Here is a 16,150-nt window from a genome sequence, read left to right on the forward strand (position 1 = left end):
AGCTAACTAATTTACATTCGGTAGTGTATATATGTCATGCTACTCTCACTTCCAATGTCTATTTCTAACAGTATCTTTCTTATCACACTCAGGATGCAGCAGTTTCCTGTTTGCTCCTTGGCCATGTTAAGTGTTGCAAATTGATCTAAGATGCTTTGGTCCTGCACAACATGTAGGCACTAGACTCTTTTTGGTAGATAGTAACAGGCAAAGAAGCCTGAGCTGAATAAGAATTAGCTATACTCTCATTACTAGGTCATAGCAAAGCAAAGTTGCTGACCTGATTTTGCCAAGAACACAAATGTTTTTTAGACATACATGCTTGCATTGGTGACTAATCAAAAAATAGTTCTGAAAATGCAACAAAGTTCCGTCTTTTGTTCTTTTAGGTGCTCTGAATGCCACCTTTCAGCAGACAGCATTCCAGAGGCAGAATTTGTATATTGTTTTAGTTGGATCAGCCAATGAAATATTCTTCTAACTCATGGCTGGGCAGAGAAAAATGTATGCATCAAGCCTCAGGTATCTTTCCTAACATAAGGATATAAGCTTCATGCCTCACTCGATTCTTAAACTGTGTTAATATAAAAATGAGGAGTGTCCCCAAAATATGTAAGTCAGCCCACATATAATGAATACCTTTAATTTCACCAATAGAGGGCCATTTCTATTATTTTAATGTCAAGTATTAAGACATTTATTTGCCAATAAATACAATACCAGTTTACTAGTTTTTAATAATTATGATTATTAGCTGACCATGTGGTGTTGACTAAGAGCTTGAAAAAAAAGTTTTGGTAGTTATCTCTGGAATGGTGTTGGAACAACTAGACATCCACATACAAAAAAAAAAAAAAAAGATCTAGACACAGACCTTATACCCTTCACAAATGGAAAATGGAAAATTATAAAACTCCTAGAAGATAACATACAAGAAATCCCAGATGACATTGGATACAGCAATGACTTTTTTGTCAAGCCACCAAAGGTATGATCCATGAAAGAAATAATTGATAAGTTGAACCTTATTCAAATTAAAAATTTCTGCTCTGTGAAAGACACTGTCAAGAGAATGAGAGGAATGGGAGAAAATGTTTGCAAAAGATACATCTGATAATCGAATGTTATCCAAAATATACAAAGAACATGTAAAACTCAACAATAAGAAAACAACCCCATTAAAAAAACAGGACAAAGACCTGAACAGACACCTCACCAAAGAAGATATACAGATAACAAATACACATGTGGAATGATGTTCCTTATCCTACGTCATTAGGGCAATGTAAATTAAAACAATGACAACACTACATACCTATCAGACTGGCCAAAATTGAAAACATTGACAATACCAAATGCTGGTGAAGATGTGGAGCAACAGGAACTCTCATTCACTGCTGGTGGGAATGCAAAATGGTACAGCCACCTTGGAAGACAGTTTGATGATTTCTTACAAAACTAACTATACTCTTATCATACTATCCAGCAATTGTGCTTCTTGGTATTTACCCAAAAGAATTGAAGACTTATGTCCACACAAACACCTGCACACAGATGTTTATAGCAGATTTATTCATAATTGCCAAAACTTGGAAGCAAACAATATGTCCTTCAGTAGGTAAATGGATAAATAAACTGTTATATATCCAGACAATGGAATATTATTCAGTACTAAAAAGAAATGAGCTATCAAGCCATCAAAAAAAAAAACAACATGGAGGAATCTTAGTGCACATTATTAAGTGAAAGAAGCCAATCCGAAAAGGCTACATACTACAATTTCAACTATATGACATTCTGGAAAAGTCAAAATTATGGAGACAATTAAAAAAATCATTCGTTGCCCTGGGTTGTGGGGAGAGAGGGGAGAGATGAATACGTGAAGCACAGAAGACTTTTAGGGCAGTTATACTACTATGTATGGTTCTATAATGGTAGATATATGTCATTATACTTTTGTCCAAACCCATAAAATTTACAATACCAAGATTGAACTCACGCAAACTATAAACTTTGGGTGATAATGGTGTGTCAATGTAGGGTCATTAATTGTAAAAAATGTATCACTGTGGTGTGGGATGTCCATAGTGTGGGAGGTTTTGCATGTGTGGGGATAGGAGATATATGGGAACTCTGTACTTCTTGTTCAAGTTTGCTGTGAACTTGAAACTCCTCTATAAGTTTGTTAAAATAGACAAAAATACAACAGACCATCTGCATTTGTATCATTTTAAGGATTGTGTCCAGACTTCTTAGTGTGGCATGTGAGATCTCTCATGAACTTGTCCCTGCCTAACCATGCATGTTAATTTCTTACGCCCACACTTTGTGTATATGTGTATATACACATACACAAACACACACAAACACATTTTCCCCACCTCTCACTCTAATCATTCAGAACTTGTTGTTCATTGAAGCAAAGTCACTCAGAGCTGTCCCCTCTTGAGTGGTGAGAGTTTCTGCTCTTCTTTGATTGTCTAGTTCTTCCTAGTCTTTCAAGCCTTATTTCTTCAGAAGGCTGTTCTTAATTCTCCTCCAATCTAATTCAAGTGCCTCTAATTGCACCCAGTATGTACCTTCTTTTATCATAGAAGATGTCATATTATTCTAGAATTGTTTATATATGTATATATGTGCTGTATCAATTCATCAATAGATGATGAATTCCTTGAAGTAGAATCTGTGTTGTTTTATCACAGTTCTATGTCCATAGTTGGTGCTTTAGAAAAATTTGTTAGATAAATGAATGGTGACCAGAGGGTGTGGAGTCAGCTCTGATCTTAGAGAATTCCCAGGGTTGACAACTGTGTATGGCAATCTGACCTTAAGGGAAAGTGTGTGTAGTTGCTGGAAGCATTTTACATCTTTAGTTGGAGAGGGCCAACTTCAATCCCTGGTGATGTCAATACGGCAGCTTTCACCAGCCTGAAAGTCCTCTGGCACTGAAAACACATAAAGTCTGGAAGCTGTTTATGAGACTGAGAAGGTGAGTCAATAGACCCTGTTCCAAGTTGGCAAGAAGGAACATAGTCCTAAACAGCTAAAGCGCCATAGTTCACATTAAGCTTCTCATTAATTTAAATGTTAATGTAAATTTAAAACATGTTGTATTGATTTGGAACTATTTTCTATGAATACTGCATAACTGAGCTTTCTAGAAGCAGAATCCAAATGGACATCTCTTCACACCAACTTATGATTAAGAAAAAAAATGAGGCTTTCTCTTTTTCTCTCTCTTGTTTTGTTATGTAAAATCATTTGTTTTAGTTATGAGGCCTAGCTATGAGAAGCTATGAGAACTTCTGGCTTTGAGTGCCACTGATTTGGACAGTCCTCAGCAAAACATCAAATTCTGAATGTATTCTTTCAGAGTATTGCATATGTAATTTCAAATATATATGGAGATCAGTGTCTTTTCCATTTCACTGATGAGAAACCTGAAGTCTCTGGGACCATGCTGGTGATTTCAGTCTATTTTGTTAGTTCTTCATCCAGAATCTCTTTCATTGGGATTTATATTTCCTTCTTTAAAAGGAAAACACATTTTTCAAAGGATGTCTTAAGACATCACATAAGAGAAATAATGCTAATGCTGCATAATGATGATGAAGATGATATCTGGTAACTTTTGTATCTGCTTCCTTACTCTGTGCCAGATCCTTTTGAAACAATTTCTCACTTAATCCCCAAAACAGCAGAGAGAGGAGGCTTCTCTCATTACCCTATTTTACAGATTAGGAAACTGTCCCATAAAGGGATTAAGTCACTTTCCTAAAGTTCCACAAACAGAAAGGGATGTTGCTGGCCCTAGGACTCAGGTTGGTCTGACCTCAAGGTCTTTTTCATGAGCATTATTCTCTCTGGGTCTTAAATCACACAGTGTGATTGATACATGCAGACCTAGAGTAGTAAATTTCTTTTTGAAGAGGTGCATATGAACATGTAATTAAGGATTTGGTGTTACTATTGAGACGTTGGGTGGATGGATGAAATCCAGAAACCTGGTTCTTAGTTCCTGAACACCTTATATCTTATTTCCTTCACTTCTACACTATGAAATTTGAACTAATTGATTAGTGAGGCCTCTTCCAGCCCCACATTCTGTGAGTCTGTGTAATGATATGATTCACTTTGTTCTGATCGACAAACTCTCTGCTTGGTTCTTCTCTTTACAACCACCCACTACAGCGCTTCTTCACATTTGATGCCTCTGCACCTGCAGGCAGCCCCACCTAGCTCACTTCTCTGTACTCACATGCATACAAAGTGAGCATCCTGATATACACATACTTATTTGAAACATGCTAAATACCAGGCAGAAAACTCAGGCTAGAAGATGGAAAAAGCAGCATTTTGTTCTCCTGAACACAGAAATGAAATACAAAAACCATAGTCCTGGAGAGAAATCAGACAAGACCTTCATATGTCAAAAGAAGAAATATCAACCAATGCATTCAGAGGCTCAGATAATAAAGGACTGAGAGAACCTATTGAAATTGAATATCTACTGGCCTAGATGTAGCCAACAAGCTCTGTAGGGCCAGGGTATATAGCATAGTAAGGACTATAGGCTCTGGGATCACACAAACCTGCTAACTTCACCACTTATTATCTCTTTTTGAGCAGTTGACTCATGCCTCAGTTTCTTCACCTAGAAAACAAGAATCATAATTCAAAATTTTAATAGGGTAGTTATAAGGCTTAATCTGTAAAATAATGTAGAGAGTTTATTCCAGCACTGGTTATGTAATACAGGCTTAAATTAATCTCCATTACTTACTAACAACAACAAAAAATGTTCATGGGTCAGTTTTAAAATTATCTTTGTAAACAGTAATTGTAGTTATCACTCAATTCTCAATTTTAGGAATTGTTATTGTTTTTGCAGGGCAATGATATATGAAATAACAATTAGATATGAATACTTCACCCAGAAATATTTTTCCCTTGGAAGATATCTGACAGGGAGAAAAAGTCATGATATAATGTCAAATTCTGTAAGCTGTCTTACAAATAGCCTCTAGTCCTGCAGTTTCTACAGAATTCCAACGTCTTCCTCTCAACATTAGCATAGCAGGAAGATAGACAGCTGAGCCACTGGCCCCAAAGGGTTATGAATCCTGTGAATTAAAAATCCAATTTTACTAAAGTCCATGAGATACATAGTTGATTTATTCAATAGAAAAACCTGAAATTGATTACAGTCAATCTAGTATTATTTACCTACAAGTAACTAATTGCCCAGCAGAGATAGAAGCCAGTAACTGAGTACCTAGAATAAATTTACAAAAATTCAAGATTTATCTAAACATGAGGACTTTGCTACCATAAATTCCTCCTGACAATTCTACCTATATCACACCAGAAGGCAAATTATCACAGAATTTGAAAGCTGGAAGGGGACTTGGAGGAAATTCTGCACAAAGCTCTTAATTTTATATGTGGAGAGATTAAGACATGGAGAAGTTTAGATACTTGTCCAAAATTGCCTACCTAATTATGGTAGGGTTATGAATTGAATCTAGTTCTGATTCTTAGCCCAATGCCCGTATTTACTTATTTTCTTTATTGCTATATCAAACTGAGAAATATGTTCATTCCAGTGTATGTTTTCTAGCTTTTTTAATGTCCATTTGGCTATTAGGGTTAGAATAAACTGATAATTATCTCTATTGTTTTCAACTTATGACAGAGGGATGAGGTAAAAGTAAGAAGTCTCCCAAGCTTCTCCAATGAAGTGTGTATGACACATGACATACTTCAGTAATGCAATGCACTGACTATTGACAAAGGAAGGAAAGATCAGCAAATTTAGAAATGAGTAAACTACAGTAAATATCTGTATCTCTATCTTTGCATTTATGTCAATGTTTATATCTATGTCTGTCTATCTCTATTAGAAAAATGAATGACTAAATTCTGTTGGGGGAGCATGACAGGCTGGAATACCTAACATTAAATTTGTTCTCAATTGTATAGTATGATTTAAAAATATGATATTTGTGTTATCTTCCTCCAGGTATAAAAGAAACGTTATCTACAGAAATCCAGAACACTTCTCTAACCTCTTTGGATTTTCTCGGGAAGATCAGCACCGGTTGAGACATTTTGATAAGGTAAGTAAGTTCCAAGTACCACTAACCTGTTTTCTTGTGGCTTCCATTCTAGCTTACAAAGTTCAGAACAAAAGTGATGTTCCATAAGTCAAAAGAGTAGACAAATGGAAAGCCAGATTCCACTTTTTATAGATGATGCAGTTAATATCTGAAAATGTTGTTTCAGCATGTAAGCTTCCTAACATTTAACTCCAGCACTAGATAGATTTACCCATCCAGTCCCAGGAAGTGCTAGGCAACTGCAGGCTCTCTCGACATGGCAGGCTGCCCCGTAAAATTTCCAGTGTAGATACCAGGTGTGAATTCTTCTTCCTGTAAATACCCAGCCCTAAAGCTGAAAGTGAAGAGAATGGGTTAAACTATAACCGACAAAGTTTTGCTCTCCAGTTCACCAATCACATAAGCAACTCTAATGACCAAGGAAAGGAGAGAGTAAGGCAAGTACAGAGAAGCCAGAATAGCTAATATAATGGAATTTTTTTCCAATGGAGAAATAAAATAGAGATAGGGAATAAGTGTTCTTCCCAAATACCATTGAAGAATAGGAGAGTCCTGCCAAGAAGAGGAAGTTTGCATGAGGATTTTGTTAACCTGGTAGCACACTAAGAGAACCCCTCCTGAGTGATGGAGGCAGCCACAGCACTGTGATTTCTCCTGCTTAAAGAAGCAAGCCAGATTCTAAGCAGAATTTTTGCCAACTGCCTGTTAGACATCATGTATTATTAGAATCACAATGGGCATGTTGTCTGTATTGTCACAGGACATATGGCTATATGATAGACTGCTGGCATTTGTGGTTTTTACTGTTTTTAAAAAGCCCATTACATATAGTAATTTTTAATTTTTCAGGCATACTATTAAATTATTCTGTAAAGAGGGTGTGGAGGGAACAGTTTATCCAGGTAAGTGAGCTTAGCTGACTTTTTAGTGGACTTGTCTCAATGGGAATGTAATTGTAATTTAATATATCATCTGTGTCTCCTGGATTTATTTGTTGGTAAACATAAAACCAAGGAAAGGAAACTTATTGAAAGTATAGAAAAACAACCATAAGCTTGAAGAAAAGTAAAATAATAGACTTGGTCTAGGGCTATGAACCAAGCCAAGCATCTGTAGAAGGTCTTGGTAGCAGCACCCACTTAATAGTTTCAACTGGTTGGTGCCTCTAGAATAAATGAACCATGTTCCCTTTCATATTGATATTTCTTCATCTGAGATTCAAGATCATGCAAGAAAAAGTTTTATTTTGGCCATGCAATTTGGTCAGATTTTGGTGGTTTGCCCTCCCCTTGGTTATACTGGAGTAGCAAAAGAAAACATACAATGGATTGGAAAGTTTTATCTTCTATAATGGAACAGCAGTCATCTGGATTTGCCACTCCACCACGAATACATATCATGGAGAATAATTAATCATCAAAAATGAGATAGGGCTAGCATCAGGATGAAGGAGTCTATATTTAATATTTAATCCACAGCACCTTGTAGCATAAAGGGTGTATCACCTATTAACATGGGTGATCTACAAAAATGTATGTACTACAGTGACATTTAGAAACTTAATTATTGGCAAATGTCTCTTGGGTATATCCTTAAAGAATGTCAAGGAACTACTAGATTGATCAACCTTTTAACTTTGACACTCAAAAGTTGTATTTCTGCAAGGTTTATGTAAGCTTGAAAGTATGAAATCAGCTAGTCCCCCAAAATGAAAAATCTTTTGCTGAAAGAGAGAAAAGGACCAGTAAGGATATAAAAAGACTGGAAATTCACTGGGGGAGCCAAACCTAAAAATCTTTCATAAAGCAAAAACCTTAACGAGGGGAGGGATAAAGTGGTTCTAGGTTAGTAGGGCTTCCTGCTCCAGAAAGAAACAAATGCAAATCCTAATTTAGAACCCTCATTTAAGACCTCAGGATTCCTCCAGATGAAGTTCAACCAAAGATGTGCTCACTGTTGATATTTAGTAAAAATAAATAAATCTGTTGAAAAAAATGATTGAATGAATAATTAGATTAATTTTAAATATATTAGACAATTTTCCAAAATATACATGTTTAACCATCTGTTTTTAAATGAATCCATATCAGTTTTCTCCCCCTTTTCCATATCCTCAAAGCCTTTATAACATTATTCTTTTAGCGTAGCATTAGGAAACCAAAATGAAAAAACATTAAAAAAATACAGGTAACTTAAGAGAAAGCTATTATCCATCCCTGATAGATCTATCCTAAAGAATTTACCTCAGAAGTTCAAGGCTATCTGGTTCCTGTGCACCAATAAATCACAGCATAATAAAATCAAATCATAGTGGGAGCGTTCTAATTTTAATTTTTTCTTGAGATTTATGAAGTATCTAATCATATTTTGAATCAGTTAGTAAAATGAATGGATAGCAGGTTCTGTAGGAATGTTTGGATATTCAGGGAAATTTTCCAACAACCTTCTGCAAAAACATATTAAAATCTTAGGGGAGGTCAGAGAATACAACCATTCCTCTGATTAACTATCACAGCTCTTCCCTATCTGTTGTATATAAACTCTGGCATGCAGATTTTTGTCCCATTTGGAAATGTTATCCTAATAGGAATTGGCCTACCAGCACTTATTTCGGACTTCTCCTTGCTAATAGAGGGACTGAGAATTACTGTCTTCTGGAAGGTGGTCAAACAAACAGTGCAACAGATTGGAACAAGTAAGGTTCCAAATAGCCTTGTCAGGTTTGTGATTCATATACAAAAAGTAGACATCTACATGGTAAATTGCAGTGGCTGTTTCTTGATGATTGACATTTTTATTTAGGAACAAATAGAGTTCCACTTATTCCTGGAAACCTATCTATAAATTAGATCCCCCAATGTCTAAAATGAGATATGTAATTTGAAGTGAAACAATATTATTGCCCCAATCTAAAGAGAACTAAAAGGATATTTGCTATTATCACATCCATGGGAATTTTTTGATAACAAATACATAGCTTTTTCCAGTCTGGCTTGTCTCTGAAATGTGGCAGTATTGGTAGTGGCTGAAATAGTTATTAGAGCCGATTCATAGAGTTCATGGTAATAGAAAAAGCATGCCCACATTCCCATGACTCAGGCCCTTGTTAACAAATATTTAGGCCATAAATCTGGTGTAGCCTTATTCAGGGAGATCTCAAGCCCTATGGGATGCCTCCTCCTAGATCTTTACATTAAAAACTGAATTAAAACACTCAGTAGTGACAAGAGTATAGAGAATTAGTGTTTTTATAAATGGATGTTGAGAGTGTAACTTGATAAAACTTTCTGGAGACTAACATGGCATGTTATCAAAAGTCTTTAAAATGTGCCTGCCTCTGACCTAACATTTTGTTTTCTAAGATTTATCTTAAAGAAATCAGTAAACAAATGAATATAGATATATGTACACGCATAAGCACTGGAGCATTGTAAACAGTTGCAATATATTAGAAACAACCTAAATACCTGAAAACAAAAGATTTCTTATAATACGGCCTGTTGATATAATAAAACACTATACAGTCATTAGTAATGAAGTTGCTACTCTGAATATATAGACATGAGAATATGTTCACAATACATTATTAATTTAAAAAATCTGATTACAGTAATTTATGCAAATATGATATCAATAATTATATGTTACATATATATTATGTATTTTATATGTATAGAAAAAAATCTGAATAATAAGGTTATGGCTTATTCTTTTTGTATATTCTTTTTTTAATAGAAATAAATAGGCATGTAAGTATATAACTTGAGAGGAAAAAAATAAATTGCAAACTAAGGGAAAAGTTCTTCAAAGGGTAAGAGAAGACCCTCTACCTCCATGAAAAGATATATACACATACTACCTCTTTATAATCCATATTGTTTTCACTCTAGAAGGAGGCCTTGAAAGGAGGTGGATCTGTGGACCTATCGTGTTTTCCTGGGAATGGGGCTGAGCTGTGACTCCAATTGTCCTAGTTTATAAGTGATGACATCTCTTGCCTGTTGCTGTAAGTCATAAAATTGAGGGGCTATGGCCACTAGCAATAGGGTAACAAGCATGGGGGAGGGGAACTTCAAACAAAACCAGTTGGTCATTTACAAATAGGACTAAAGAACAAGAATGTGAGATATAATTCCCAGGGCTGGGATTGAAAAGAGACATTGAGGATGATTGAAAGGGGAAGGCAATAATATATGCGCTGCTCAGTAACAGGGTAAAGCCAAGATTACTTCTGGTGTGGTACATATTTGGTTCTCAGTGAAAAGAGTACCTGAGTGGCAGTGACGAAAATGTCAGATTCACAACCCTGAAAGCCTGTAAAGTGCAAAAGAAAGGGTGCCTGCTCAGGAAGGTGCCAACGTGTTGCTTGGGAGAACCTGAGCTCTTGTATAACCACTATCAAATCTTCGGAAGCAACTAAATTCTCAAGTAAATGCCCTTCAAGCTAAGCCCCCTTTTCTTTCATCCAAATTGCTGACACTGCCCCTTCTAGAATATTGCAATGTCCACTAAAAAAATAAACAATCTAAAAATTGAGAGTTATGTTTTTATTCCAGGAACTTACTGAGGACTACAGCCCAGGAACCAGCCTCTCCGATAGCTCTGAGGAACTCTTCCAAAGAGGTAAGGGAGAAGCCAGGATATATAGGAGATTTTGCTGAAAAAACAAAACCAAAAAACATGTAGTTGTTCATCCAGAGATTACTGTTAATCACAAAAAACAGACATCTCAAGTTAATAATTTTAGTGTTTTTCTACGTATAGGAAGATCCGAGAGTCTGGGCTCATCAAAATTATTCCTTTCATATGCATTTTAACTATCCAGGGCCAGTATTGTTTTTCTCCATCCTGAATTCCCCTCAGCGTTCACCACTGGGGGGAGTTGCAGTGGCTGATGGCTTGATGGAGGGCAACATACAATGTTTACTGAAATGGCAGGCAACATTTTTTGTCAATGAGAACCACCACCATACCACATTCATGGAGTAGCTAGTAACCCTGAGGTAAAGAAAGGGTCCTTTGCATTTAAGGCTAAGACGGGAGCAGCCCAGTAGATCCAAGTTCCCTGGAAATCGCTTTCCACTTAGCATTCTTGGGTGGAACTGTGTTGGTGCCATGAAAGGTTAGGAATTTCTCTTTTAAGAGATCTTGAATGGTAACCTCTTATCTTACCATTACTATTGTCATAAAAATAATGGCTGGTAACAGTAATGGAGGAAGGACTTCCTATGCATATTACTGGAACTAAGCCTCTTCGCAGGAATTATCTCAATGAATCCTCAAGCACCCTTTCAACCTTCATGTCAGAGATAAAGACACCGAGGGGAAGAGAAGTAACTGTTCAAGGTCATTCAGGTAGAAAGGAGGTGGATGTGGGATTACAATCTAGGCAGTATGATTCAAATCTTCTTAAGCTTCTGTAGGGCAGAACACATTATAATGTTTATTTCTGATGACAGTTGTTCGAAGTAACAGTAATCATTAACAAAGTCTGACATCAGATATAACAAAGCAAGAGGCCCACAGGACTCTGACGTTGGATTTTTCAGATTTTTTTTTTAATAACAAAAGAGGGGAATTGGTGGGTTAGAACCCCATGACTCATCTTGAGTTTTCTTCTTTTGCCCTAACCTAAGGCATACATCTATGATAAATAACAAGATATGAAAGACTTCCATAGCTTTAAAGGAAAGATGTCCAAAGCATATAGCATCGTATGGTACTATCATACCTGAAGGGGGAAAAGCACACTCTAAGGATAGAGTATTTAGTTAAGTGGGAACCATTTGGAAAACAGAGGTGAAATGAAAATTGCCTGCTAATTTTGTGCTAATAATCTCAGCTGTTCCACGCACATTTCAGCTAAGAATGCTTAAAAATAAAATACCTGAGAAGGCAAACTATTTGCAGTTACATTTGTATGTGATCTTATTTTCTCTGTGTGTGAGACAGCCTTCAAGGCTGTCACTGTCATCATGGAGCATTCACTCGCTCGTTCAATAAATGTTTATTGAACATGTGTATCATGCTGTGGAGCTAGGCACTGGGGTGACCCAGTGATTTTATATTCTCTCTTGTGGAGTGAAGCAAGGACAGAACCGAGGAGCTTAATATCTTAATAGTGTGTGGTAGAGATGAGAAGAACAGATGCACATTAACATAAAGATATATGCGCTTGCCCACATATGCTTTCTTGCCACACTGCAGGAGAGAAATATCAATCACACTGAAGATATTAACAGAATGTCTGGGTGGCTTCCGCCTCAGTTGCGGAAGATTTCGTGGATGAGCTGAGTTTTGAAAAGTTTTGGAAAAAATGACAGTATAAAGTACGGTGGCACAGAATATGGAGACATATTCTGTTTTGGCAGAGATAAGGACACAAAGGATCTGAAGAATCCTCAATGTCTTCAAGGAGCGTAATTTGAATTAGGAGATAGCTCAGGTGAACTGTTTAGTGGAGGTTGAAATAGCAGAATTGATGTGTATGTTTTTTGGAATATTTTTAAGTGGAGTCTAAAGACAAGGCAAAACAAGACACCCTCTCCATATCCTTTCTGTAGAATCTAAAGCCTTTGCATGTGAGATGATACGTAATTATTACCCTTAATTCTAGCAAAGAAAAAAATAAAAGTAAACCAAAATCCTTTTCAAAGGCTTTGGCTTTAAATCAAGCTGGGGTAAAGCCCCAGCTTTTCAAATTACTTTTTAAACTTAAAAAAGTTACTTGCTTCTCTTGCCTTCAGATCCTCTATACAGAAGGGTTATTGGGAATCAGTGAATGTAAAGAAATTAGCATACTGTCAGACACATAATACATGCTCATTAAACTTAAGCTAGGTTATTATCAATAATACCTCTTTACCATTTCATTAAAATATAGCACACACTGATTGATGCACAATAATATGCAATTTGGTTTTTGCTTTAAAAATAGGTTTATTGAAATATCACGATATCCTGCAAATTGTGGCAAGCAGTGTGGTACAATATGAATAGAATAGAGTCCTACTACAAGGCCATTGGTGTCTATTGGAACATTTTTAACTAACTGCAATGAATAGCTGGGGGTGGTGATTTGTTCTGATTTGTTCTTTACTTATCTGTCAATTCCTAAGAAATTCAGGGCTCTCTGAAGCATTTTTTGATTATCAGAAAACAATTTCAAAATGCCTCTAGAACGCTGTACTGTTGAAGCATTTTTGTACTTTAAAAAATATGTTCTGGTTAATAAAATACTTTTACCTTTATAAGATATGATGCTCACAAGGGGCCTGGGAGGTAAGCCCAGGGCTAGAGGGGATGAATGGAGGAGTGGGAAGATGACTGGAGGAAACTGACATTTCAAGGATTGAAATGACTTGACAGAGCCAGGGAGTAAGAAAGCAGGAACTTCTTCTTTATGTTGCCTCTGCATAGAATGAATGAGTCACCTGTTATTCCTTGGACTCCAGGCTGTGCCAGCCCTGAGGAAGTGAGTGAGTCTCTGGCATGTGTTTGTGAAATGTTCCGTTTTCTTCTTTAACCACTCTTTCTTTTCTCTAGTCAAATATAATTCCCTGCTGCTCCTGGGCTTCTGGACAGCTACTAAGATCACATCTCTGCTCCTTCCTTTTCCTTCCCCTTTGATCAAAAACACTTTATTCTGCAATAATAATAACTGGAATAAAATGTGTTATATCCACACAATGGAAAATTATTTGGCAATCAACAGGAATGAAATTCTGGTATATCCTATGACATGGATGAAACTTGAAAACACTATGTTGAATGAAAGAAACCAGACACAAAAGATGACATATGGTATGATTCCATTTATATGAAATGTTGAATATGAATATGAGATAGATATAGTTCAATAGCAGTTTGAATACAGATTAAGCAAATCTATAGAAATAGAAAGCCGATTAGTGGTTGCCAAAGGCAGGTGAGAAGGATGGGGAATGACCACTAATGGGTAGGGAGGTTTTTTTTGAGATGACCGAATGTTCTAAAATGAGACTGTAGTATGGTGGCACCACTGTAAATGTACTAAAAATCATGAATTGTCCGTTTAAATGAGTGAATTGCATGGTATATGGATTGTACCTCAATACAACTGTTAAAAAATAATAATAACAGGAATGGCCAAAATTATTGTAACCATGTCATGTTTGCATGGGATAAATATTTTGCATATATTAAGTTTGCATATCTATTTAACCCTCAGAACAACCCTCTGAAGCTGGTATTATTTTTATTTCCATTTTCTAATGTGAATAAACTGAGAAAAATTAATCATCCAAGGTCGCACAGCTAGTAAATGGCAAAGGTAGGATTTGAACTTGGGAAGTCTGGCTTCAGAACTCTGCTCTTAACTACCTTGAAATACCTTCACATGCAATTGACAGTCTTCCTCTATCTTTATATTCTCTATTATCCGGCCACATGGGAGTACTTACTGTGCCCAGATCTCCCCCGTGCCCTTCCTTGCAATTATTCATATGCTTTCTCCCTTCCCATTCATTTTTTCTCCACAACTTTGAGGTGTAACTCATATATAATAAATTGGACATATTTGAAGTGTACAATATCATATGTTTGGATATATATAAACACTGCCAAACAGTCTCCACAGACTCTTGATCTTGGTCTCCACAATCAAGATAATCAAGATAATAAACTTATCTATCACCCCCAAAAGTTTCCTTATGATCCCATGTCCCCCTTCTATTCTGACCCTCCTCCCCCAACTCATTCCCAAGCTACTCTTGATCTTTTTCTGTCATTACAGATTCACTTTTGTTTGCTGGAGTTTTATGTAAAAGGAATCATATAGTATATAATTCTTTTCGTCCAGATTCTTTTCATAATTATTCTCATATTTATTCATGCCATTTCATTTCTCAAAAGTGTAGTGGTCCTTATTGCTGAGTAATATTCCATTAACTATGTATACTGCAGTTGGCTTATTCATTCAGGTTTTGATGTACATTTGGATTGTTTCCAGGTTTTACCTATTGCAATTAAAGATGCTATGAACGTTGGTACACAGATCTTTGTATGGACATATGCTTTCATTTCCTTTGCATAAATACTCAGTAGAATGGCTGTATCGTATAGTAAACTAAACTCTTCTAATATTTTACATTCCTACCAGCAATGACTGACAGTTCTAGACCCTCCACTTCCCTGCCAACACTTTTTGATCTTAGTCATTCTAATAGGTATATAGTGTTATCTCATTTTCATGGTGGTTTTAACTTGCATTTCCCTAGCCACTAATGATGTTGAGCATCTTTTAATATGCTTATTTGCATCATTCTTGTTACAGTTGTCTGTTTTCTTATTAGGTTTTGTGAGCTGTTTATGTATTCTGGTATGTCTTTTGTGAGATAATATGGTTTGGAAATATTTTCTTCCCGTCTGTAGCTTATCTTTCCTTTCTCTTAAAACTGTCTTTTCAAGAGCTGAAGCTTTTAACTTTGGTGAAGTCCTATTTATTATTTTTTTCTTTTATGGATCATGTGTATTATATTAAAATATTTTTGCCAAAATCAAGATCATGAAGATTTTTCGCCTATGTTTTCTTCTGCAAGCTTTATAATTTCACACTTCACAGTTAGGGCTATGAACAATTTTGAGTTAATTTTCACATGTGGCATGAGGTATGGACCAAAGTTCACAGTTTTGCATATGGATATCTAATTGTTGCAGTACTTCCTGCTTAATGACTACCCTTTCTCCATTGAACTATCTTTATACCTTTATCAAAACATTCCTCCTTATTTTTGCCTATCAAAATCAAACTTATCCTTCAAGGTCAAGTTTCGATGCCTCACTCTCTAGAAAACCGCCCCAAAGTCTCCTACTTACTACACTTTGCATTCGTTCATAGTCGAATTAAAAAAAAATCATATATTAATAGTGATTATATCCAGTTGTGGGGTTTGGGATGATTCGTTATTTTGGCTAAGCACTTTGTCAGTACTATCTGAATTTTCTACCATTAGCACTTATACTTCATAGAGAAAAATAACTTGATTTTATAT

General features: G+C 36.0%; 1 protein-coding gene across 17 annotated transcripts in view; it reads left to right on the plus strand.

The window, feature by feature from the left end:
- LRRC4C (leucine rich repeat containing 4C) overlaps nucleotides 1–16,150 on the plus strand; it is a 1,216,832-nt gene that overhangs the window by 1,021,065 nt on the left and 179,617 nt on the right. For 10 of the 17 annotated variants that reach the window (XM_060303337.1, XM_060303327.1, XM_060303331.1 and 7 more), the window contains 3 exons: nucleotides 6,023–6,119; nucleotides 10,010–10,125; nucleotides 10,676–10,742. The gene's annotated coding sequence lies outside the window, so the exon portion shown is untranslated. Of the gene's footprint in view, nucleotides 1–389; nucleotides 523–6,022; nucleotides 6,120–6,968; nucleotides 7,022–10,009; nucleotides 10,126–10,675; nucleotides 10,743–13,664; nucleotides 15,643–16,150 lie in introns of those variants that run through there. The other 7 variants (XM_060303330.1, XM_060303332.1, XM_060303340.1 and 4 more) reach the window with 5 other exon arrangements.

Source organism: Globicephala melas, chromosome 8 (assembly GCF_963455315.2).
Source record: "Globicephala melas chromosome 8, mGloMel1.2, whole genome shotgun sequence".
Taxonomy (NCBI): Eukaryota; Metazoa; Chordata; class Mammalia; order Artiodactyla; family Delphinidae; genus Globicephala; species Globicephala melas.